General features: G+C 38.0%; 1 long non-coding RNA gene across 6 annotated transcripts in view; it reads left to right on the top strand.

Moving 5' to 3' along the window:
* The window catches only part of LOC121961138 (uncharacterized), a 218047-nt gene that overhangs the window by 48572 nt on the left and 143719 nt on the right, over positions 1-25756 (top strand). For all 6 annotated transcript variants that reach the window (XR_015775504.1, XR_015775500.1, XR_015775503.1 and 3 more), the window contains exons 4-5: positions 4469-4489; positions 8015-8144. This is a non-coding gene — a long non-coding RNA (uncharacterized LOC121961138). The remainder of the gene's footprint in view (positions 1-4468; positions 4490-8014; positions 8145-25756) is intronic.

Raw genomic sequence — 25756 nt, 5'->3', positions numbered from 1 at the left:
TCCATCAGACTCATAAAAAAATTAGAACCATAATTATGAATTTGATGACTGCTTTAATTATAACATGCATTAATGCCAAAAAGGGCTAAAGGCTAAAAGCAGAAATAAAGTTTAGAGCTAGTTAGCCTCAAGTGCCTCCAGGGCTGAAAAATGAAGGCAACGTTGAAGTGCCAAAAACAACAGTTCCTCAAATGGCAACTTGAAGAACCTCTTGTGAAAATGCCCAATTTTAAAGCAGAAATAAACATGTTCAGCCTGGTTTTAATCTATCTCACATATTTACATTTTATTTCGACTTGAAGTTGCATAAAATTAAGGGCATGTTCACCCTGAGTGACAGGCTGTCTGCAACACTCATAGGTCAGATCATTTTTTGGCTCTGAAAATCCAAGATGGCGACAGCCAAAATTACAAACTCGAGGCTTCAGAATGTGAGTCCAAAAGTGGCGATCTCCATTAGTTTTTTGGTTACCTCTGTAACATTATACAAAACATTTTTGCTTCCTAGTTAGCATCTAACAATATTTTTTGCTTTTATATGTGAAAAGCTTAAGAGTATACAGACGAACCATCGTGTTTAACAAATGTATCTTGGGTCATATTTCCCAAATCATATTACAATTGCGGCCTTTTAACCGTGTTCACGGGAAGTGATAATATTGAACGCCTGATGTGGTTTTCACGACCTTGTAAGTGGGAATTTTCTAAGAGCTGAGTTTACGACTTTGTGTACACGACATAAACACGAGTTCAAGAGTTTCATTTGAATGCAGTGCAATAAAGAACCAGACAAAGCCCCATTTTTTATGATAATTAACTATAGGCCTTGGAAGTAAAGCTTGGTCACTACAGATAGTTAAGTACCTTCCATGCACAGTGTTTTTTTCAAGTACTCGCATATTTTTGAGTTTGGGACACTTGAATATAATTGAGCATCACTTATGTGCTTTTTTCTACTATGAAGTCGAAATTTCTGCTGTGATAAAGGCCTTTTAAAGCTTGACAGGGCTGCTGTGCCTAATTTGCTGAGTTATGATTGGACAATCTTTGTTTGGGAGAGAGATTTAGTGAATAGTTTGTTAATCTCAAGTTTGCATGACAGCATTCAAAAAGAAAGCAGGGTTGCAGAAAGCCCCAAAAAGGGAAAGGATTTGATTTTTAAAAAAATTAATTTCATCTCTTATATTTACAAGGACGGGATCTATTTTTGTTTCTGCCCTTAAAGAATGTAAGAGTATGTGATTGAGTTTAAAAATGCTAAATACTGCCCTGATCATTTACAGCATGTTGTGTGTGTGTGTTTGCCTGCATGTGCTGTGGTGGGGCCTGAAGAGAGAAATGGTTTTCTTCTGTGCTCTAAGCCCAAGCCCATTTATTAAGGTGTGTTTATCATTCATAGTGACCCAGGTTAAGTGTCCTGAGAATTATATTTAAGGCTGCGGGTCCCAGTTGGCAATTAAGTACAATTCATTACAGCAGACACACAGGCCCTACAGGGGGAAACACAAGAGCCGCGGCAAAACACTGTAGCAAGCAGGTGAGAGAGAAGCCGAGGAACGGAGAGTGCGAGATTGATACGAAACAGGAGGGACGTGTGTAGGAGGTGACCAATGTGAGAAAAGAGGCAGATTGTTTGTGTTGGAGAGGAAGAGTATTGAAATAAATGAAAACAAGATTTTTTTGGTGTACAGAGTTGAATCAGAAAGAAGAGTCTGGCAATATTTACCAGCGGTGGCTCGGCTGCAGCCTCACCTGATGGTGAGGTCTGTCGGCACTGGAGCTCCTTTCACAGAGAATTTCATGCCTTTCATTTGTTGCATTTTTGATGTTGAGAATATAAGATGTTCTGGGATTTTCTTGCCCTGCAATGCTGCTACTTATTGAATATGTGACCCCCAGCTGGTAAGGGTGAACTCTTCAAAAGGCTTTTTTTTTTTTTTTTTTTGTTTATTGTATGAACCATACCTAAAGCACTCGAACTAACTGAATTACTCATTCGCAGAAATGTATTTATTTCCCTTCAGTGCTTTTGGTATAAACTTTGTGTTTCATGTTTTTTGAAGTATTAATATGACTTTTTTTTTTATCTAGAAAAATACGGGGTGCTACTCTCTGTGGCTGCGTTATGTAACTCATTTCCATAGGTCCCATGTTTGCTGATGTAAACTCACACAGCCAGATTTGCTGAGCACTTTGGATCTAATTTGTCACATATTATAAATCTGGCGCCATGCGTGTTGTTTATCAAACAGGCGCACTGACTTGGAAGTACACTTCCTGCCATCTGATGTGCATTTTGCATGTTTAGTGGTTTAGTGGTTGGAAGATTATTAATTATATATGTCTTTGGTATTGCAACATAAGCACAATAATCAGTGTTGTAGCTGCCTTGTTGTGTTTTTGCCTCAGTGGGCATTTGCAGTATGCACACAATTGGGACATATTACTACGTCATGAAGCTAGACCCTTAACATTGACCCTGTTTCTCATATGTTACCATGGAGATAAAACATAGCTATTTGCCAAACATGGCAGAGATGGAGGTCAACCCAGAGACCCCTGCTGTTGTTACTTTGCAATGTTTAACTTTTAAGTTAAAGTTATAACTGCATGCATTGTGGATTCTAACATTTTAGACACATTTAAAAAGCGTACATATGCATTTCTCCTATCATTTTTATTTTCATTTTTTTTGTTGTTGGTAATCTTTATGATTATTTTGTACACTTAAAGTATTCATACTCCATCCAACTGGTCATAAGTCACTCTAATGCGCTGTCATCCATCATTGCGGCGTCTGTCAGCTTTCAATCAGCTGTCAATCAGCTGTCAAGATGTGACATATCCTCCGCTGTGCAGAGGATTGTGGGTGAGAATAGGCAGAAATGCATGCCGGCTTGCATTCTGCAAAATCCAAGTGGATGCAGTAGAACATCCTGTGTTTTTTTTGGGACATTCTAAATAGTACTATATAGTACGTTACTATGCGTACTGGAACGCACAGTAGGTCAATAATATGGCTGGACTGCGTATGACATACTAAAGGGCTCTTTATTTGAAAAATGAAATTGCGGTCACAGACTTTTGCTCTTATAGTGCTGGCCAGGCTGTTGCGGTACAGCCAAAAAAATCATGTAAATACATCTTAAAAAAGCAGGAAAGTAGATCAAAGTTCTTGCTTGTACGACAACCACAACCTTCACCGCTTCATAATACTCACCTCCCGCCCCTTGCATAATGTATCCCTGAACAACGCTGAATTTTTAACCCCTGTATGGTGTAGAAAGAAATAAGAAATATTTTACATAATGTATAGCAAATGACTTATTTAAATGGCGAAAGTGCCACAAAAGAATTTGTGAATGTTGACAAAAGTTTTAAAACCAAAAATCCTAACATTTTATTTATTGATTTTTTTTCTGAAGAAAATGACAACTAAACTAAAGCAGTGAATTTACTGAATAATTTTTCCACTGAAAAATCCCCCAAAAGCACATTTTTGTCAAACTAAGTGCAATAATATAACCAACAGTAGACCACTGATGTGTGAAGTGATTTTGGAGACACTACACTATTTTATTGTAAGCAACAAGAGACCTTTGACTATTGAAGAGACCACTTTGTAAGAGTAAAGTTATTTAATATTTTTGTAGTAGCTCTTTTTGGTGTTTTTATGTGTGTATTGATGAAAACTAAGTTGTAATTTGTTTAACTTACAGCAGTTACAGGGAAGTTCAATCTTTGAATATCCTTCCAACGTTACTAAACAGATTTAGTGAGACATCTGGCCATGCATGCTGCAGTCTGTCCAACAAAATCACCAAAAATGTCAATCGTCAGCTGTTCAAGTCTTTATTTTAAAAGTTTCCACCTCTGCAGGCATGTGCACTTGTGCATAGTTAAAAAAGAAAAAACATGGGTTGCAAAACAAGGCGTCAAGGTTATTGTTTTACATTATTCTCTTCTCTGATTAATATGCATTGGTAGCTGTATAGAGTATTTACAGGTGATATTAAACCTGATATTGCTGTCCAAGGTGCTGTAGGAGTTGGCCTTCAGGACATCCAAAGCCCAAAGTCTTCTCACGCAACATTCCCAATTCAGTCCTACATTCAACATAATGTGAACAGCGCTGCGTGTGTGAGGAGCTATTAATTTTACTCAGAATGAAATCAATAAAATCGAGCTCCCGTTGGAAGCTGAATTGCATTGTATCTGGAGCGCCTTATAGCACCAATTCCGCCCAAAAGTAAACAAAACATTAAAATGAAGAAAAATCTTAATTCAATACAAGCCTTGTTTCGTCTATTCATTTCACAAATGTTTTCTGAATTATTTGAACACTCCATTGATCTCATTGTAAACAGGCTTCAGTGTATTCATAGAGCCTTCTTTGTGATGAAAAGTTGGTGTTTTTTTTAGAAGTGTTGCTCTTGTAAAACTTACTGAGTCTCCCTCCTCTTTACAGATTCCTCAAAGGCCCTTTCTGGTGAGTGTGAAAACGAATTGCACTGATCACAGCTTGCATTATTGTGAGACAAAATCACATCTAACCATACAGTTCATGAATGCCACACTTTAAATACCTGTTTTGGAAACCTACCACCCCTTCCTCCTTTTATTCTTCCTCTGCCTCACCTTCCTTCCGGCTTCTCCATGCTGTAATTATTCATTCATTCAGCTCTCTCATTGCATGCACATTGGCTAAGAGGTGCTGTAATCAGTTTTTTGATGGAAGGCATTTCCCCTGTAATCCAACAGAGCATATGCCAGGTCTCACTCTGGGTCTTTTCATATGGGAGCAGAAGAGGCTGTGCCTCTGGAGGCTTAGCATTCTTAATCTCAATGGCTTTTTGCATTTCCTGCCGTCACTGTCAACACTCCATGCCTTCTCTACAAAATGCCACACAAAGCAGAGTGTTTGAGGTGCGATCCAAAGCTCTTCTAGGTTATCAACACTCTGAGGTTCTTTCTCACTCAAAGTGTTCTGTTGATATTGTAATACAGCCTTAATAATTGACTTTTCCTCTTGTCGTTAAGTAATCATTTAGCTAACAAGACTCAGAGAGTGCAGCCTCGCCCGCAGCTCTGCGAGGCTGCACTTAGGCACAATTGTGCTTTCAACTAAATGGTAACATCAGCATACTAACACACTTACAATTACAACACTAATACGTTGATTAGCAGGTACAGTGGAAACCACTCCAGTGTTTCCCGCAGAAGTAGAATCTACTTGTGGCAGTAGTGTACGTGTCTGAATTAAAATGTTTGTGGGTCTGTGAACGCAGCGCAGGTGGAACTCTTGGCGGTGGAAGTCAACTTTTAGACTTTTAGTTTCACTTACAGTGCACCTGGTGTTTACTGCTCCGTATGAACCCAGAGCACGCTTTGCGCTCCGACAGTGTAGTGCAATGCATAACAGAATGATGTTTATTCCAACAGTGCTCCTAATGATGGGTCCATCTTCAAAAATATAAAATCAATTTCTTGCAGCAGATATTTTGATCGTGGCGGGCTGTCACAAATAAATGAATGTGTGGGAAATCCTGCACTCGTAGTGATCACAGTCACAGTGATCAACCCCTTTATCATTAGAAAAGCTTCAGACAGATGAGTTTCAATACAAATGCTGTTTACATAATTTGCATTGCATGAATACTCAACTTGCTTGCCGTGCTGCAATATGACAGAAGGTCAGTTAATAAACCAACATTAAGAATATTAATCAGTATATAGCATAATAAATTAACGTTTGCTGTCCTCACTCATCTTTGTCAAGAGGGAAATCCAGTCACCGTAGAACCGCAGAGATCAGGTGTAAACAGTTGTTTCCAGGATTTAAAGACATTCAGGGCTTAACCCAGACCAGTGTTGGGGTGGTGGTGGTGGTGGTGGTGGTGGGGGGGGGGTCTTGAGGTCCGTTTCTGGCACTCTACTTGATATACAAGCTTTATTTGGATGTTTTTCATGCACTGTGGTACCTTATTTACATTCAGAGTGCAATAAAAAATCCCAGTGTGAATCAGAAAATGGTCAGCAGGTCACCTGGCACCCTACCGTGGGCCAAATCTGCCCCTTGGGGCTGTAAGTGGAGTATCACTGTCTTATAGTAATTAAGAAGTCCACTTTCAGTGTTGATTTGGGGTCTCTCCCAACATGACAGCATATGTAAATAAATAAATAAATAAATAAATAACATAGGTAATTCTATTTTTTAGCTTTAATCCCACAATGATCCTCTGCCTTGGGGTAACCCATCTACTTCCAGCTGGCTACCTGAGGCTGGAACTATGTGCATCATGGCGGGAAAAAGACAGTAATTTTCTCTCATTGAAAAATGTAGTTTCCTCGAACAGGCACATGCCGTTTAAGCACCTAATGAAACAGCTTTATTGTAGTTAGAAACACTCAATAAAAATTCAGTAAATAGTGGAGCTCTTTCTTTCATTACTTTATATTCATTTAATAAATAAACAAATGTCAATTAGATAGTAATCTGCATGAGAAATAAAGACTATATATATATTCTGCAGGGTTTTCCACCTGCACACAGTTATTTATTTCTAGCGGGCCACTGCAATTAAAACATTTTCCAAGACATATACATTTTTTAGTTTATTTATTAATACATATCTGCCGTGCTGCTCATTCATTGCACCACACTCTTAGAGTATTGAGCATACTGTTGTCACAGATGGAGCAGCAGAACACCAGGAGCATTCATTCATTCATTCATTCATTTTCCGCTTGTGCTCGTAAGGGTCGCGGGGGGGGGCTGTAGCCAATCCCAGCTGTCATTGGGCGGAGGGCAGGGTACACCCTGGACAGGTCGCCAGACTATCGCAGGGCCGACACATATAGACAGACAACCGTACACGCTCACAGTCAAACCTACGGGCAATTTAGAGTCACCAATCAACCCGACCTGCATGTCTTTGGACTGTGGGAGGAAGCCGGAGACCCCGGAGAGAACCCACGCAGACACGGGGAGAACATGCAAACTCCACACAGACGGGCCCCTGACACCAGGAGCAGTGAAAGTGAAAAAGTGAAACTTTAGCATTCATTGTGGCGGGTCTAAAAGTTTACATTCACTCACCCTGCACTCTTCTTCTCCTCTCATCCATCAATATGATCAGTGAGCAATTGTCCATGCCGTGACTCAAACTGCTGCTGACGGATAAAACAACTCATGATGAGTTCTGACTGCGCTGCGTTCAGAGACTCCCAAAAATGCCACAGAATGATAAATAAAAGGGACACATGCACACAAGATAAAAACACAAACAAACAAACAACAAAAACAATAACAATTAAAAACATTTTTCTTTTGGTGTTTGTTGACACATGTTAGCATGCAAACATTGACTAATTGACAATGCGCATAAGGTACAGTCGAGGCTAATGGGAATATCATTAGTTTTACATGCATTTTGTCATAAGTATTGGACAAAACTAGACATTGAGTTAATTTCCCCATACCACACACTTCAGGAGATCAGGAGAAGTATTCATTGAAAATTGTGGGATGTATGTGTCTGGATCAAAGTGGTGGACCGGCTGATGCTGCCAGCATGACTCCAAATGAATTAAACTATGTATTTTGATGTTATTCTTCTTCGGACAAGTTATGACTGTTGTTCCTAAACTTTTCCTGGATCACTGCTGGCTGAAATTGCTAAGATAAACACAGACAGTGAATAAACAATGCTGCTCTTGCATATTACAGCCCGCATATTGGAGACTGTCATTACACTGATGGCATGCATGACTGTCAAATCATTAATATTGCTTTCCTGCCATGTACTTATTTGCAAAAGGCTGAGGTAGCAGAGAAGACACAGCTAACAGTCGTCTGTTTCTGCTTTCTAAATGGAAACAAAGTAGCTGCTACAACATTAATGATGTCTCCAACTGTCAGAGATGTCTCATGTTTTAGTTTACTGTTTTGCAAAGTGTGGATAGATACTGCTTCTATTAGTGCGTGCTGTTGATGCTGCAGTTCTGTATTCAGCTCTCCAGACTCTACCTGCCTGCTCCTTCTGCTGCCACACATCACTTCAGGAAACTGATGAACTGTACCGACCTCAGATTAACCTCCGACCCCGTCTTTCTTTTTCTGCAATCCCAGGCCATCACTGGAGGTGAGTCATGCACTCACACGCTTGGCACATGGGAACAAGTGCGCACACACACACCTACCTACACATTCTGTCTTTCTCACACACACAGTCAAGTGGAATTGCTCATTGACAGGGTTATAGAGAGGTTTAAAATCCACCTGCCCTCCACTGTCAGAAGGGCCATGCTAAGTCTGAAGTTTAACAGACTCAGACAGGCTGAGCTCTTGGAGCAGTAGGGAGAATATTTCAGGACATTCAAGTGTAAACTCTTTTAATTCTCTCCAGTCGAAATGGTATTTGAAAGTTATCCTTACAGCCATTCACTAAAATAGAACAAAATAAGATGCTTCATGAAAATACACGTATTTATTGAATTTTCAACCCGTTTTCAACCACAATGTGTCAAATCCAACACACAGGGCACCTTCCCAGTCGGCATCGGGCATCAGTATGATGTCAGAAAGACTTTGGACTGATGCATTGGATGGATGTTTAATTTTGGTTATTAGGCAGACGATATTTTAAATGCTAACTTTATAATTTCACGTGTGGATGATAACATTATGATATTTTGCTGACGTTGGCTTCTGTTGTCCAAATCGTGCAACTAAAATGTTATTTTATGTCAAAATGTTGTTGGCATGAGACTTTTGAGACTTTTTTCTTGCCTGTGTGTCCTTGTGTATCAGTCTGTCTCACCTCTTTAAATTTGGAGGTTTTTGTCGGTCTGTATACCCAGGGTAGGCAAAGCTCTTCATTTATTACCTCAGCAGCACTTTGTGGAGTTTTGAGTTGCAGGATGGATAATTGACCAGTCGATCCAATCACACCTGTTTAGATCAGTGGATGAGAGAAGCTGCTGTTTGTGAGTGAAAGCATTTTTTTTTTAGAAACATCGCAATGAAAGGTTAAGTTTCACCTTCGTTAAGTCTGATGTTCTGCTGCTGTGTCTGTACCCAGAGTATGCTCTGTACCACAAGAATGTGGTGCGATGAATGGTGCAATGCTCCAAAAATAGAAAACCAAAATGTGGCAGCAGACATTTTAATTGTGGTGGGCTACCACAAAAAAATGAATGTATGGGAAACCTTGGCATTAGTGGCCAGCTGGATAGCAAGTCACTATGAGTCGCACTGAGCTTTCAGCTCACTCCAATTTGATCGTGACTGCAGGAATAAGGTAGCAGAGGTAGATGTTTGTATCCCATGTAAAACCAAAAGTCAACTTGAGTCTTTTTAACCATGTAATGTAGTTACTGTATCACGTCTTGTTGCATACTCATTCAGGTTCAGTGTCTTGCATCGGGACCCTTCACCAGGACATTGCTTACACTGGAGCCTCAACTTGGGTCCAAGAATTGACATATATTTTCTAAATCCAGATTAGCAGTTTTGGCAAAGTCTACTTTTGGCAAAAAATACTGGAGTGTCTCGGTGTGACGGTGTGATAATACACATACAAATACATTTGACTCAACTTTAAATATGCATATACCTGATCTAATTGAGTAAAAGTAGAGATTTTTTAAGATTATGATCACAACCCACATCTCCTGTGAGAATGATGATCAGTGAAAAATCGGTGTTGGCAGAAATGCAATCTGTGGTTTGTGTGTTAGCATAGATCATTAACTGTGTTCCCTGAGGGGAAAAACAAAATATCACTTTGCATTCAGATGAATGTATTCATTATTTCCTTTCAGATTATTTATTATTTCCTACTATGTTTTTAAGTCTCATTTAATCCTAATGCAGCTGTAGTTTATGGTATCCTTGTTTAAATCATTATTCAAGTAAGCTTATGCGCTTGTTTAACTGTGCTGACAAATAAGAAGCACAGTGTCTACCCAGGCTTAAGAAGCAGAGTTTTGGCACCAGACTTGGGCTTCTGAGTAATCATTTATCTTCAGATTTTATATTTTTAGGACAGACATCAGTTTCTAGGAGCGGGAAAAAAACAGGGAAAAAGTTATAGTAGTTTTAGTCCAATTTTGAGGCAATTTTGAGCAATGTGGTGACTAAGAATTCGATTATCAACTCAAGACCTTGGAGAGTTGCAGTAGAGAGCTCTTCCAATACATTTATAATATAAATTCAGATATCAAGTACATCTAGCTTGAACCAATGCAGTCTAGTACACTAATTCGGCAATAAAGTCTGGATGCATTGAGAATAATGTTCAGTTTTTGCTAAAACAGTGTCGCAAATTTGCTTTTAGGGGCTTTAAGTTGATTGAACTGAATGATCATTTTGTAGGATTTAGTTTGCAGAGCCATGTATTGTTTATGGCATTATTTTATCCAGCCCATTTAAGACTGGACAACGTGGAGAAAATAAAAAATCTCAACAAACTACTTCATTATTGATACTTCAACAATATTGTAGGGTTGATGATATAGTGGATCACAAAATATTTGCAATGACATTTTTGATAAATAATCATCTCTAATGTGAATATTATGACTAAGTTGGTAAAGGCAAATAATAAGACAACTAGGAGAGTTTTGTACATTCATAAAACATTACTTTCTATAGTGTAGCCTTAAAAACCAGAAAATGATAAGCACTTACAACATAGCGATGTCCAAATTTTAGAAGAATTCTAGTTTCATATCATCACATTGGTATAATATTGATATTTTGCCCAGCCTTAAACCAGTGTTCATAGGATAAAGATATGCTTAGGATAAATAAGAAATGCCTCTCTGTATAATATTAGGCGCACCTAGTAAACTGGCAACCAACTTCATATCAGCATAAGGTACCCAACATTTGGCAAGTTAAAGAAATAGTTTAACACAACAATCTTGGTTGTTTAATCTATGTAGAAACATGTAAAAACGACCAGTTCGGGCTTTATTAAGGTTATGGTATATTGGCTGCAGCTTTTAACAAACAGATATAAATCACTTGTTATTGATCTCATCTAATTTCTCCCAAAATGGTAAACTATTGCCATAGGAAAGCCTAAAGCCTAGCTAAACAGCAGCTACTAGCCGTTTTACAACAATGCTGTTGCAATGAATTCCCTTACTTACACTGGCTTTGCTTTTTTATACTGAACCAAGTAATGGAAGAAGTATATTAATAAAAGCTAGAATGTGCACCTTTAATTATTTTGCCACACACTTTACTCTTTAAATCTCCCGGTGGTGGGTCGCATTCAAAACGTGACGTTGATTCTGTGCTGATACTAGCTCCTGTTGTATTTGTACCTTTTATCATGAATGATAACACGGAAAAACATCGCTATGTTCCCACCTGTAACAGATTGTACAGTTTTGCTTTCTGTGTTGCCACAAGGGTGCAAATTTATCAGCTACTCTTATCTGCGTCTAGAAATGCTTTTAGAATCTATCAGAGCTTACAGGCGACCTCACTGAGAGGCGGGAAATGGGCCAAAAGCAGAAAAAACAATTGGATCTCATGGCAACGCACAGTTTGTTCACTTCTTATGCAAGTCTCTTAAAAGCATCGAACCGTTTCTTAATGGCATGTGGAAAAATACTCCAGTAACACAACATAAAAATACTCCTTTCAGTCAGCCCAATGACAGAGTACTATGTAGCTAAGCTTAGTCAACTTAAGCTAACATTAGCCTCAAAAAACAAATGATTTGAACTAGCTTGAATGACGGTGTGCAGTTTCTCTATTCAAAAGTTCTATTAGCTCGCTTTAAATGGCGCCACACAAGCAATGTAGTTCAAACCATTAAATACATAACATAATATATAAGCTGTTTGTTATTGTACTATCAATGTTAATCTAAGTCATTGTATTAAAATTAAATGAAAATTTAGTGCGCTAAATCTAAATGCTTATAGACTTAGTTACTCTTAAGTGTAACTCTTTCAAACCTGACTGGTAAACTGTGAGAGGAATACTGTTTGAAGGCTTTGTATGAAATATTCTCTTTATCCCCTTTATTTTTCAAGGTTCACCTTTGCCGGTTTCATCTGAACCTTGAATCTGCTCCTTTGTTGCAGTTCAGTAGTTACAAGCCAACACTTCTGCCAAATGAATGATAGGATAGACACCCCTTTTTTGTGCGGGAAGCCGTCGCACTCAGAGATGAGTAGATAACCTTCATACAACAAAAGGTGATTCTGAACTTCAAAGCCGCTCGCTGAGTGTTGGGTTTCACACGCGAGGCAGGTATTTTCAGGCTCTAAGTAACCCGTGTGGATTTGCATTTTATTTGTTGATACTGTTATTTTACCTCTGGAGAATTCCAAAGGTAAATGCTAAAAAAAATATTCCTCAAGGACACCGTGAGGTAGCAGTAGTTAAACTGAGCCAACATGCAATAAGCCATGACGTGAAATGAGATTAGAGCAACTTTATAATTGTCCCCCACAATGAAATCAGGACAGAGACTATGGATCGACCCTGGTCCGTCCATCCAAATGTCACATGCAATATCTGGGATGCCAGTGATTGGATTTTAATAAAACGTTGCATGGGCGAAAAGGGTGATGACTGTCATTGCTTCATTGTGGCATTTCACAAATTACACTGATTAGCCAAAGTGGAGCAGCACAACAATTACATGATGCTCACATGGATGTCACTCACATTATCTCGGATGGTGTTCAACACCGTCACAAAAGTTAAAGGTACATACATAATCAATATATTGATCTATATATCGCAATAAAAAATAAGCATATAATAATGTTTAAACAAACACTGCTTAGTAAATAAATAAGCATTACATGTAAGGGACTGTACTTTATTTATTTGAGGAAGGGGGTGGCTGGGGTGGGTGTGACTTTTTTCGTTTTGTTTTTTGTAATTTTGACCTGCCATAATATATATATATATATATATATATATATATATATATATATATATATATATATATCTTAATAATCACACCAAATGTAGGTATGTAGGTATTGGAACCAATGCAACAAACAAACAGCACTGGAGTTGGAGTCATCATCATCATCAAAAAAAAAAAAAAAACAAAAAAAAAATAAAAAAAGGTAATTTCTTACTGAAATTGCAAATCCTCCTTAAAAATGATGTGTTGAACCATCAGAAATTTGAAACACCATTGATCATTTCTGTCTTTACAGTTTCTGACAGTGATTAATGGTGTAATTGTGGCGTTTTTTGAAACAAGCCTTCTAAATCCGTCAGAGGGATTTGGGGTTCAGAGGATATTTTAAATGAAAGCGAAATACATAGATTTTAAGTTGTATGTCTCTCCCTTAAGCCACAATAAAAAAACAAAAGTCTCTCCCCAGTGCTAAAAAAATATTTGACATGCCTCCCCATTTGGCAGCCCCCTTTCAGTGAGTCACAAACAGTCCCTAATTAGAACAAGGTTTTGAAGATGTATTGACTTATACATATACATCATATATAAAGGAGGAAAACAAATGATACATATGATATGTAGAGCATATCGAATGATCTGATCAATGAACAAATCAGTGTTTATTATAAGTGAAACAAAAATGTGCAGATAAATGAATAAATATACACGTGTATCAAACAGAATGATGAGGAAAACAGGAATACTCCAAATACATTCATCACAAATTATAACAAACAGTAAATATATCTCAAAAGATATATATGTGTATATATATATATATATATATATATATATATAAATACAAAAGATTAAAAAAAAAGATACATACACGTGAATGTGAGCAGTTTCATGTAAAACTATTTTCCGCCCACATCACAGAAAGAAGCGTGCATCTGCCACTAATTCACCTAGCACCACTGAGCTAGCAAGTTATAGCCCAGCTGAAGAGGACGCCATTAATGTTTTGTATGCTGTAAAGCCATCTGAGGCAAACTGTGTTTTATGATAATGGGTTTTATAAATAAAATTGACTTGACTTGACTTGAATTGACTAGGTTGGGGAAAAATATTTCCTGTCAAAGTGGTCATAAATATAAATTTGCACTTTAAAGCCCTGACTTAAAAAAATTAAAATGTGTCGGTTATGTAAACTGAGTTAGTGAATGATAAACATGAGGCATGTGACTTAAAAATCACCCTAGCTTCCACTGAAGAGACTGAAAATGGCAAAAAAAAAATCAAATCTATGAGGAGCACTTAAGAGATTGCAACTTTCCTCATGTTAATACCTGAAATAATTCTGAATATTCACATAACAGTGTTGGATGAAAATGCACATTAGATTGCAATTTCTTGGAAATTATTTGGTTTTAAACCTGGCTTGTGATTCCCTCTAGTTAAAATAGAAGCCTGGGCCCTCTGCCGATCCTGTTTACAACAACCCCAAAACTGCCAAAACGGAGCACCCAGCGTGAGCTTAAATATAGATGACAAATCTAGGAATAGCTTAAGACAAAGCATCCGAGAGATCATCTAAGTTTAGCTCCCTGTCTGCACGGCTCCAGTGAGACTATGTAGTGAAGCTCTGTTCTGAGTGGGAGATCACGCAGCTAATTGTTTTCCACCAGCCTCGCGAGCTGCGTTGACCACCTCACAGCGAGGGGCCGCGACCGCTCGCTGGTGTCCAGGCATGTGTTAAAAGCCTTCCCACAGTGCAAAACGTCCTGGACTCATTTCACACTCCTTTCAGAGTGAGGGAGCCCAGCCATGTGTACATTTGAGTTTGATATTTAGTTATTTGTGTGAGATTGAGTGTATGTCTGTCTTTCCTCTGTGTGGATGGCACATATGTCCCCCGTGTGTGTAAATTATTTGTGTCAGTGTTCAGACTCGTCGTCCTGGCACGGTGGCCGATGATAAAGGCAGCTACGCCTCTCAGCGTGATTTGTGTCGCCCAGAAGTTTCCTCTCTTCCACACGCCTGCTCCTCTTTCCACACTCAGTGGGAGAACTGTTTCGCTAATCCAATTTAGAACTGGGCAAACAGATTTCCTCTCTTCACTGTCTTTTTACACTAATCTGTTGGAATGTGGCAGTGTGTTGGAAAAAAAATTAAGTTTGTTTGAAAAGTTTGTTGTCTTTTTATGAAGGATTTGGGGTGTTATTAAAAACAAAAGTGGTACAAATCATGTAATTAAATACATATTTGTGTTTTTGCTGCTTAAAGACATAATATGCAGGAATTTTCAGAGCCAGATTCAGTGTGTTTGGCATTTCACTTTGCTATATTTGTGTTTTTGGCTCTATGTCTGCAATTTTTGTAGCTTCCTCTTGGATGCATGCTCCGTACAGTTTGGCACCGGTTCACCACCTTTTTTTTTTTTTTATTGAACGCTGACCTCACTTGTGTGTTCTTATTGGTTTGCGGCTATATGCCCAGAGGCTTCCCAACAACAAATGCCAGTTTTTTTCTTTTTATAGCTCGGCACCCATGAACTGGAAACTAACCAGCCAATTTTTTACAAAAAAAAAAGAAAGTAAAGTAAAATAAAAGAGGCCTTTCCCTTTAGTCTGGCGCTTTGTTGACCATGCGAGCATTAGTGCTACATTTCAAAGCGCTATCCATTTAGAAGTGGTGAAACTTTAATATTTTGTGATGTTCATTTCTTACCTTTTGTTTAATTTTCTGATTACTTTACTGACAGATAGCCGGCTAACTGTGCTAACATGTAGAAACATAGTGCCCAATGCCCACCCTCTGGCGTGGTTAGCTAACATTAGCCTCAGCTGCTCTTTAGCCTACTGCGCAACACTCGTAGCAGCTTGCTAGCGGTGCTGTTTATTTGACAATTACCGCTAGTAACTGGTTAACAATGCTAAAGGGGGTTTGTGGCTCAAAACTGAGCCTCTTAATCGGGACGCCATTAATAATAATTGTCACCAAAAGAGCGTCACCGCTAGCTAGCTCCTTCAGACCCAGGTGGTGCACAATGCATTAAACTAAGGAGCAGCAAAATTAGCCAATAGTTTGACATGTGTAACTGGTCAAAAATATTTACTATATTTATTATATTTAATATTTCCATACTTAAACTGTATGTAAATGTGTTTTTATGTGTCTTCACAGCTTAACCCTTTTAAATCTGGGCAAAGTGGCTTGATTTCTTTCAAAAACATGAAAAGAAGGCAAACAAGAAATGACCCAAAAGTTAGCACAAATGTATAAAAACCTGCAAGAAAATTTACCTGAAATTACAAAAGAAGGAAAAAAAAAATAACAGAACAAAAACAGAAAATGACCAAAATAAAAGTTCTAAAATTAAGTAAAAATAATTCATACAAATAATGTTTTTTTCTGTAATATAATTTTAAATGTATAATTATCAGTATAGTTTTCTTGATATTTTTCCTTTTCAATTAAAAAAAACTCTCTTTTTTAGTTTGTCATTTCATTGTGACCTTTTAATCTTTTTTTTTTTTTTTACAATTTGCGAGACATTTCATGCCAAGTTGCTGATGGCTTTTTTTCCCCCGTGTTTTTTTTTTTTTTTAAATTTTTTTATAGAAATCCCATTTCAAAAGTTTGACTACTTGCAAAAGGCATTTGAACACAGTACAAGAAAACAGATGTCGAGGCTTGAAATTAGCGATGTATATTTACAGACCAACCAAGCAATTTGATAAAAGGCAAAGAGGGGTCAGAGGGTGTTTTTTAAACATTGAGGCTTTTACATACAACATGCAGGGGTCAAATCAGCATCTCTACTATCGTGTAAGAGCTTGTTGTTCTGTCCAGATCTTGAAGGGCTCTTCTGTGCATTAAGTGAACATAGAGGTCAAGGGTAAATGTCATGGTGACACGGATACATCCTGTTAACCACCTGTCCATTTCATTAGAGAGAGCAGCTGGTCCACGACGCAGCCATCAATGATAGTTTAGATAGGTGTGTGTGTGTGTTCATGTGGTATAGTGTGGTCTTATCTGTAAGATAAAGTAGTGTGTCACAGATTGACTGTAGGCAAAATGGAAAACATGATCTAATCTAATCATATTGGTTTTCTTCCTGTGAGCATAAAAGATGGCTTCATAGCATCAGCACGCTATAACAGTTATTGTACATGGGAGACATATTTCTGGCATGTTGTCACTGACATGCTGCAGAAATATCCAGTCTGTTTTATTTCTGCTAGTGTATTTATGCCAGGGCCTACACAGAAAACATGGTGGTCTAATTGGCATTGAAAATCATGTAATACAGTATGTTTGGGAATAAATGGAAACTTTGCTTTTCCAGTAAGTTTTTAAATAAATGCAAAGGTGGATAAATAGTGCTCTTCACTTATTTTTGACTGCCAGTCTAAGAGAGTATAAAAAAAACAGTACTTTTCAGGTTTTTCTTTGGGCTAGTGGACATCTTGGAGTTGAAACAAGCTTATGAACTGTACAACAGCAGTGAAGTAAACTAATGTATTTCGAGAGACCTTTGCAACCAAAGCAGGACAGAAAATCAGGAGTGGATTTCAATGTTCTGCAGCGTCTGCAGAGACTTCTGTCGTCAGCTCGTGTGCAGCCACTTACAGACCTAATTCACAATTGCATCATGGTTAACGGGGTGACATCTCCATGGCACAAGGCAGAAGTGGCCTGTCTGCTTTATGTGCTCTGCACACCTTACTGAGACTTTCCTTCTGCTGTCTTTGAACCATACATTTTATCTATCAATCGAACAATCAGACTTTATTTGTGTAGCACATAGGACAAAGGGCTTCATACCGTTAACAATTAACAACGCAATTAATTAAATTTAGTTCAGTTAATTGTTTAATTAAAGCGCTAAAATAAGAGTACTCATTAAAACTAGGAAGTGAGGACCGAGGAAACACTGCCATTTGTGAGGAAACACCAGGGGTAAAACCTATAGACAAAAAGATTAAAATACATAAATAAAATACTCTTTAACAGTACATGAAGGGTAAATGAGGATGCCAGAACAAAGTATAATAACAGAGAGAAATGTTAGAAATAATAAAATGATATACCCTCTAGTAAATGAAGTCAATGAATAAATAGTTAAAGTTCAATGAAAAGCCTGACTAAAATGGTAGGTTTGCTTTTAAGAAATATCAACCCCCTCTACTGCCCTCAGGTCTTCAGGCAGGCTGTTACACAGACCTGGATCACTTTATTGAATTTATTTTATTTTTGTGGGTTTGAAATCAAGCCCACACTGCATTTCCAGGTCACTTTCTTTTCTCTTGCTGCTTCATCTTATGTAAAATACTAAGCTCCTCTTTTTTTGGCTCTTACATCTGACTGTGTGCAGGTTATGTAATGTGAAATGATACGCTTTGCTACTGGGTTACTCCTTAGCTAGATCCACTTCATTTATGACAAAATGGCCCATGACTTTGACCCACTGTACCGCAGTGCTACTGTTATCTTCCAGGGCATCGACTCAAACTCCACTTTAAACCCTCTTATATTTGCAGCAGAAATCTCCTCACTCACCACTTGAACCTTTCTTTGCTTGGGACTCTTGCCAGAGTATGTAAAGTTTGTGTAAATGACAGACTGATCCAGACTTTGTGATTTTGCCTGAATTGTACATAAATAAAGGAGTATGTCAGCTATTCTGTGTACATTTACATAAAACTGGAAGACTTGGAAAAGACAGGATTAAAATGCGGTCAAAATCAAAGCAGTAAATGTTAAGATATCTTGACTTTTAGTCCCTAGTGTAGGTCAAATATAGAGGCAGTTACCCTCCCTCCTACTAAACCACCATGGGACCTTGTTTTAGAGGAAACATGTAGGGTATTTAATGATGAGAGACAAAGATTTTTTAATCCTGTCTGAATTGTCATAATTTACTCATATGATCAGGGTTTTCTGCAGGTCCTTAAAAAGTCTTAAATGTCTTAAATACAATTTTATAATTATTAAGCTTTAAAAGTCATTAAATGGTATTACATTTTAATCTGTGAAGTATTAATTACCACAAACATATTACCTATTTTCATTCATCTTTCATCCCTTTTCTGTGTGAAAGTTTCACATTTCTAAATATACACATCTTAAAACCTACTACTGAACACAATAATGTCTTTTTTTTTTTTTACACCCTGGAAATAGCTGACACTCTTGTATCGGAGAGAAAAACCACAGAGCACATCACAGAGCACCTTGTTTTACTGCTTTTAACTTGATGCACTGAGCACGCCAGTCTCCATTCATTTTCTTAGGTCTTAAAAAAGCATTTAGTTTAAGTGTCTGATTCCTGTTGACGCCTTGTTTTGCAATGTAAAGAATGATTTTGCAAGTCAAGCAAGTTGCAGTTAATTGTAAAACTGAAGAATAATACTGAGAAAATACGTAATTAGAAAAATTTGACATACTGCCCAAGCCTGCTGTGGAGCCATGTGTCATCGAGCAGGTGCCCCATTTCGTATCTCTTGACAACCATACAGTTTTCAACCTTCGTAAGCAAAGGGCACTTAGAGTTAAACAGGATTAAGTTATTTGTTTATTACATATTAGTCTGTAATTAACTGCAGTAAATGTAGCTTTAGTCAACAAAATATCAACCTAATAAACCAAATAAATCAATACGGTCATGTTGTGCTAATTATAATCGGTAAATGAGATCTTTTAAAAATAAATGAACCCTATTGAATCGCATGCACATTAATTAAATGAACACATTAAGAGATTATCATTGAAAAATAAATTGACATAACATAGGCCGAGTAATTGTACACTGTGGTAAAATGCTCATAAATGGTCAAATGTGGCATGATAAAATAATATTTTGACAGCTTTGCATTTAAACTGCCATTATTAATTTTGAACTATCCATATTTTAACTATAATAAGACGTATCGGGGAAAGCTGCCCCGTGATTTTTGAGTTTTAGACACTAACTGTTAATAATTTATGCTCATTAGAAATGGCACAATAGTAGGACATATAAAGAGCCAATCTTTATTCATTCAAATAGAGGTCACCCACACTAGGTGTCTTTCTTCTGTAGATTATAAATTGCTTCTCCCTCTGTCTCTCCGTCTCTCTTTCTCCACCCACCACCTCTCAGCGTTTGAGAAAGTCGACTGAATTTAAATGGGATAAATCATAAATCTGATTAGGCGAATATTCTCTGTGATCTGGAGGGCAATATGGAAGAAAGGTGATGAATTGAAAATGATGAGGAGACTTGGTTCATTTTCTCTCTCTCTCTCTCTCTCTCTCTCTGTCTGTCTGTCTTCCCATCCACCCTCCTGTCAGGAGTTTAGTTGAATAATTTACTAGCAGGGCAATAATGTAAGGTACTTCATTAGATGGAAAAGCTCTCCGGTGTCAACGGAGATGTCTCCTAATTGAGAAGCCTTTGATGAATCCCGATCAGGACCGTGACAGTTTCAACAGTCTCGAGATGCATTACAGTAACCTGTGATTTTGTGCATTCGCCACAGAGGTTTCACACAGCTCCACAAACAGTCATTAACTCGCTAAATAATGTTGGCTCAAGGTGGACTGAGGCACACTTCCCAAACGTAAATTTTTGTTTTGGATTGAAAACTTTAGCTGGGTGACGAGGAGTGTTTTTTTCTTTAAAGCGAACACACGCAAGACACTTCAGCTCCTTAGGGAGACTAACAACACAACAAAAATACACAGTACGCTCAGTGTGTCATGTTGATAAAGGTCAGTATTGTAAAAGGAGTCCTAAATGTGGCCAAGCATTGTTGGCGTCTGACACCTCCACCACCACACGATCAGGACTTTTTCCTTCCTGCTATGAAAAAGAATATACTGCAGCAACTGAACTGGCTTGCCTTTTTACTTCAAAGAAAATAAAAGACTCATATTTAATCGCAGCAATTCTTTTTACATTAGGCTGAAGATGCATTTCATTACAGGTTGTAAGGTCATGAGGAAGCATCGACTTCTAAGCCTGATGACTTCACATTATTCAGTCTTACGCCATTAGCTGCAAAGGTTATTAGCTCAAAGTTTAAGAGCTTTATCAGAGTTTGAGGTTAATGAAAAGGAATGACATGAAGTTATTACTTCAAATGGGTTCTTTGCCGGCTCTGTGGCTCAAGATATTCTAGGAAGAATCCTTAAAGATTTTATAGAAACACAAAAGGTTTTACCGACTGACAAATGGCTCGGTGTGTTCCAGTATTAGTAAAGTTTCATGTTCTGTTATCATGTCCACGTCTTTTATTCTTAGGAACCCTTGAAGGTGAATAGACCCAACGAAAATATGGTCTGCTTTTGTAAACAGCCAATAACAAAGCAGTGATTCCAAACCACGGGCACTTGTACGGTTGCCCGGGGCTATGTAAAAAGCTTGTAAAGGACATCAACTAATTTAAAAAAATTGGGAACTGTGAGTTGATTAAAAATATCCACATACTGAGTCAGCTGTAAAAGCTGAAAACTACATGTTGCAATTTTGAGTGTGTGAAATGTGCTTGCCAAGAGAGCACAAAAGACTAATCCTTCAAATAGTAGTGGATAAATGGTTGAAACAGCTAAAGTGATGGAAAACCAGTTTGAGTGTTTTGCTAAGTATATCAAATATAAGGTGAAAAAACTAAAGGTGGTAGATAAATTGTTTTAATTTGGTGGAAATTATTAATTGGATTGCAAATGGATAATGATTGAAATAGACTAAAGGGTTTAAAAAAATGAGTGGCAAAAAGTAATGAATTAGTTTTAAAAGTAATGTATAAATGGTTTAGATAGTCCACTTAAATTGTAAAAAGTAAAAGTAGATGATGAATGGTTGAAATAGTTAGCTAAAACGTAAACAAATAATGGCCGAAATAGTTAGGGATAAATGGTGCACAAACGAACATAATTGATGGTGTTGGTGAAGCGGTACCTAGTCCATTTGAAAGGGCTGTGGGGGTAAATTAAGTTTTTGAGGTTACATTATTCTCCCTCTGAGTGACCAGTACTTGTTGCCCTCATTGGTCGGATTGGTTAGGTTTCGGTAAGAGAAGTGGGACTAGTTTAGGGTACATGTAACCATAAAAGTTAGTAACAATTGTACGGGAGTTTACTGAAATACTCATCACAAGAAGGAGGCAGTACTTGTTTGATTTATGGGCTGTAGTGTGAAGTGTCATTAGATAATGCACAGGATGTCAGCATGTCTTTTTTTTCCCCCCCTTATGATTGCTGTTTTGAATGGGCATGGGCATAGGCTTTCATCACACAACTCATAGAATGTGTACTTATCTTTTTAACCTATATAGGCATAACCATTACATTTATAACTGTCAGCACCCCTGCATATATTGATTAAAAAAAAACACACTTTCTTAACATCAATTTTTATCTAACCACGGTGACCTTCTTAGCCAGGCACATTAGATGTAGCCCAGACTCAGTAAGCATACAGAGTGAGGAGTGTTTTATCATGCCAGAGACACCGCAGAGCAGCGGGCCATTGATCTGTGAAACCACAGTGTCAGACCTCTGCTCTGTGAACAGTGTGTTGACTGCAAGGCTGCACATAAATTGAAACTTTTTGATCCCATAGGTTTTAATAGTGCCTTATAACACTGTAACTTTGCATTACTTTTCCATATATTGTAAACCCCCCCCCCCCCCCAAAAAAAAAAAGTTTGGCTGATATAGACTGTAAACTTGAAGATGTGGTGCTTAAATGTTATCAGCCAGTCACACTTCTCATCCCATACCTATGAAAAACCTGTGCCAGTCAGTGGCCCATGATGATAATGTAATAAGAACTCATCTCAGGGTCAAAACGTTGTCATATTGCCTCTGCACTGGCGATAGCCGTGGCTGGAGGCATTATGTTTTTGGGTTGTCCGTCTGTCTGCTCTCCCATCCGCCCGTCCCATTCTAGTGTAAGCAATATTTTAAAAACGCCTTAAAGTCTGGTACAAACACCCTGTTGGATTTATTGGATGAACAGATTAGAATTTGGCTTTCAAAAGTCAAATGTCACAGTGATCTCACAAAACATGTTTTTGGCTATTACTAAAAAAATCATCCTCTAATTCTGACATAATTAATGAAGTAATGACATTTTATATCCAAAAGGCCATAGTTCAACTTCACTGTAATATGGGAGTGTTATGATAAAACACGTTTCTGATCAATTGTTCAACACCATAACTCAGGAACAGAAGGGGAGGCATTTGGTCACATACTGAATTGGTGATACTAATCTTGGATGTCCCCCTGGAAACTGTGCTGGCTTCATAGATCTTCTGTGCTGTGCTTTTGGAGTCAGTCTCCAGTGGCCATTTAAGGAACTGCAGTTTTTGGCACTTCACATTTTTCAGCCTTGGAGGTTGCCGCTTGGTTCTTAAAAAAAAAAATCAACGCAGTGAGGTTTGGCAAACAATCCGTCCCACCTTTTGTTGCAACGTTATGCGACATCATTTGGCAAGCTGCTGCATTTTTCACTCAAATGGGTGCAAGATCTTCCTTGTAGATCACAAAGTATTCCCCTTAACCCAAAAGCTGGACCTTAAATATTTAAAAGACTTTCCCAGAGCCCAGAAAAGTCATTTTTACACTGTAAAATCTGACAAGTTGATTTTACTTTAAAAAAACTAGGAAACTGATTGCCTTGAAAAATTAAAGATATAACTACCGGTCTTAATTTATGTTTCATTAAATTTACTGAGCTGTGTATTTGTATTCTGTTGGTTGCAAACTCGTCAGTCTCACTTGTATTTTCCTAAACATGTTGACAAAAAAGAACTTGCAGATCGCCCTATTTCATCAACTGCAAAATCCTCTTCGTGATGATCAAGTTATGTTGGCCGAACTTGATTTACTGAAGTTGCTAACACTTTGAAAGAACAAGGTAATTCCACTTGTCATTTTTAAGTTGCAACAACTTCACATCATGAAGTAAATACTAAATTTAGATTCACTAAATTTACTTGATAATTAGTTATCAAGTGAAGGTAAATTATGATTAATAGTTTTATTTACTTTCCTTTTCCAAGGCAATCTATTTCCTGGATTATTTTAAGTACGATGAGCTTGTCAGATTTTACAGTGTATGTCAGTTTTGCCATCCCCTTGTAAAGTTTATGGGCCAAGTGGGATCTAAGCTTATTTGTGAAAACAGGGTAAAGCGTTCTGCGCTCCAGGAGGACTGTAGATCTTTGCCTCCACGCTTCCATTTTGGGAGAGCCCATCAGGCATCCAGTAGTAAGTGTGCCTCCCACTGGAGGTGTAATGGGCTTGGCCACCTGTGCAGGAACCCCAGGGTTGACCGAGGGAATATGCCTCACAGCTGGTCCGGGAACACCTGGGGACGCCACAGTTGGTGAAAGTTGCCCCTCAGAAGCATGTCGGCTCTGCCCTGCGACACTGCGGCTACACTGCGGTACTAGCCAGGCTGGAAAATGGAGATGAGAATAAATGGATTCCCGGAGGTACCCAATAATTTGCCATCCATCCACACAACCATCCATCCAACACATCCAAAAGCAGAGCGACACATGAGCCGCACACACAAACACACGCAGCCTCCATATCTCCTACTGATATAGTATCCGAGTGACCGGTGCATTTGAGCCACAAACCCCTCCATTTCTCCATCGCTCACTCTCGCTATCCCTCCATCTCCAGCTGAGCAGGGTGTCGGGATGCCATCACGCCCCAGGCAATCAGAGATACAGTCATATGTCACAAATAGGTGTCAACTCTTATTACAGTGGGGAGGGGTTTGAAGGCAAGTGAAAGCTCACTTATCAGAAAGGACATAGCTGTGACATAACCCCCCCCCCACACTCTTTCTCTATTTGCCCGGCCCGTGCTGGATATCACCTTTTTTTCCTTCACAGGCCGGCGATATTTGACCAATAACACAAATGTAATGCTTCTCCCTTCTACTCCCCGTCACCATCCCAGTTGATTTAATGGACCTGTAAACTGCAAGTATACTTTATTCAGTGCCTTTTTTTTTTTTTTTAAGGATGGGAAGTGAGCCTGCGGGTATGGGAAGGACATACACGGCCTCATCTCTGCTTTCATACGGTAGCCTCGACTATTATCAAGTTATTTGTTGGAAATTGGTATGATTTATTGCTTGGTGTTAGTTTCGGCCCAGTTTAGCAAAGTTGGTATGGGAAAAGTTTTCATATCTCTTATCATCTTTTTCCATTTATTGCATTCGCTGTCGCCTCTAGGTGTTTTGTGGTGAGAGTGTTTCTGAAACAAAGTTTTAGGGTCATGTTTGAACAAGTTATTGTGGGATTATAGCAAATGTTGTGTAGTCTGTAACAAGTTGTTGATTCTTTGTCTGAAACATCTGAAGTTTTGAAAAGTTTAGTGTCTGTAAGACCATTTACAGCAATATCTCACAACACAATACTGTGATTTCATTAACACTGATATACTACTCAGACACGGTCCCAATTTGCACCCAACATGTCTATGAAAAAAACATTATGGAATTTAATTTTTTTTCATTAACCCTTTGAAATCTGAGCAAATTGGCCTCCCTTCTGTCAAAAGGGGAGAAATTAGTTAAGTGTTTTAAGACCTGAAATTAAGAAAAAAAAGAAAGGCAAACAAGAATTCAAAAAATTAAAGAAAGAATTAAAAAAAACAACCAAAAACAAAAATATAGACAAAATAGTTTATAAAGAAATAAGATACAAATTTAAAGAAATTAATAATTGAGACATTTTCCTCTGTTTTGTTATTTTTTTTTAACTATTAATAATTTCCCTCTCTCTTTTTAAAATGAATTTTAAGGTAATTTTCTTGTTACCTTTTTCCTAATTGCTTGCAGTTTGTGTACA

The sequence above is a fragment of the Plectropomus leopardus genome, chromosome 22 (genome assembly GCF_026936395.1).
Source record: "Plectropomus leopardus strain MGB_pleo_1.0 chromosome 22, ASM2693639v1, whole genome shotgun sequence".
NCBI lineage: Eukaryota > Metazoa > Chordata > Actinopteri > Perciformes > Serranidae > Plectropomus > Plectropomus leopardus.
The sequence above is the reverse complement of the archived record's forward strand: the minus strand, read 5'-3'. Positions and strand labels throughout refer to the sequence as shown.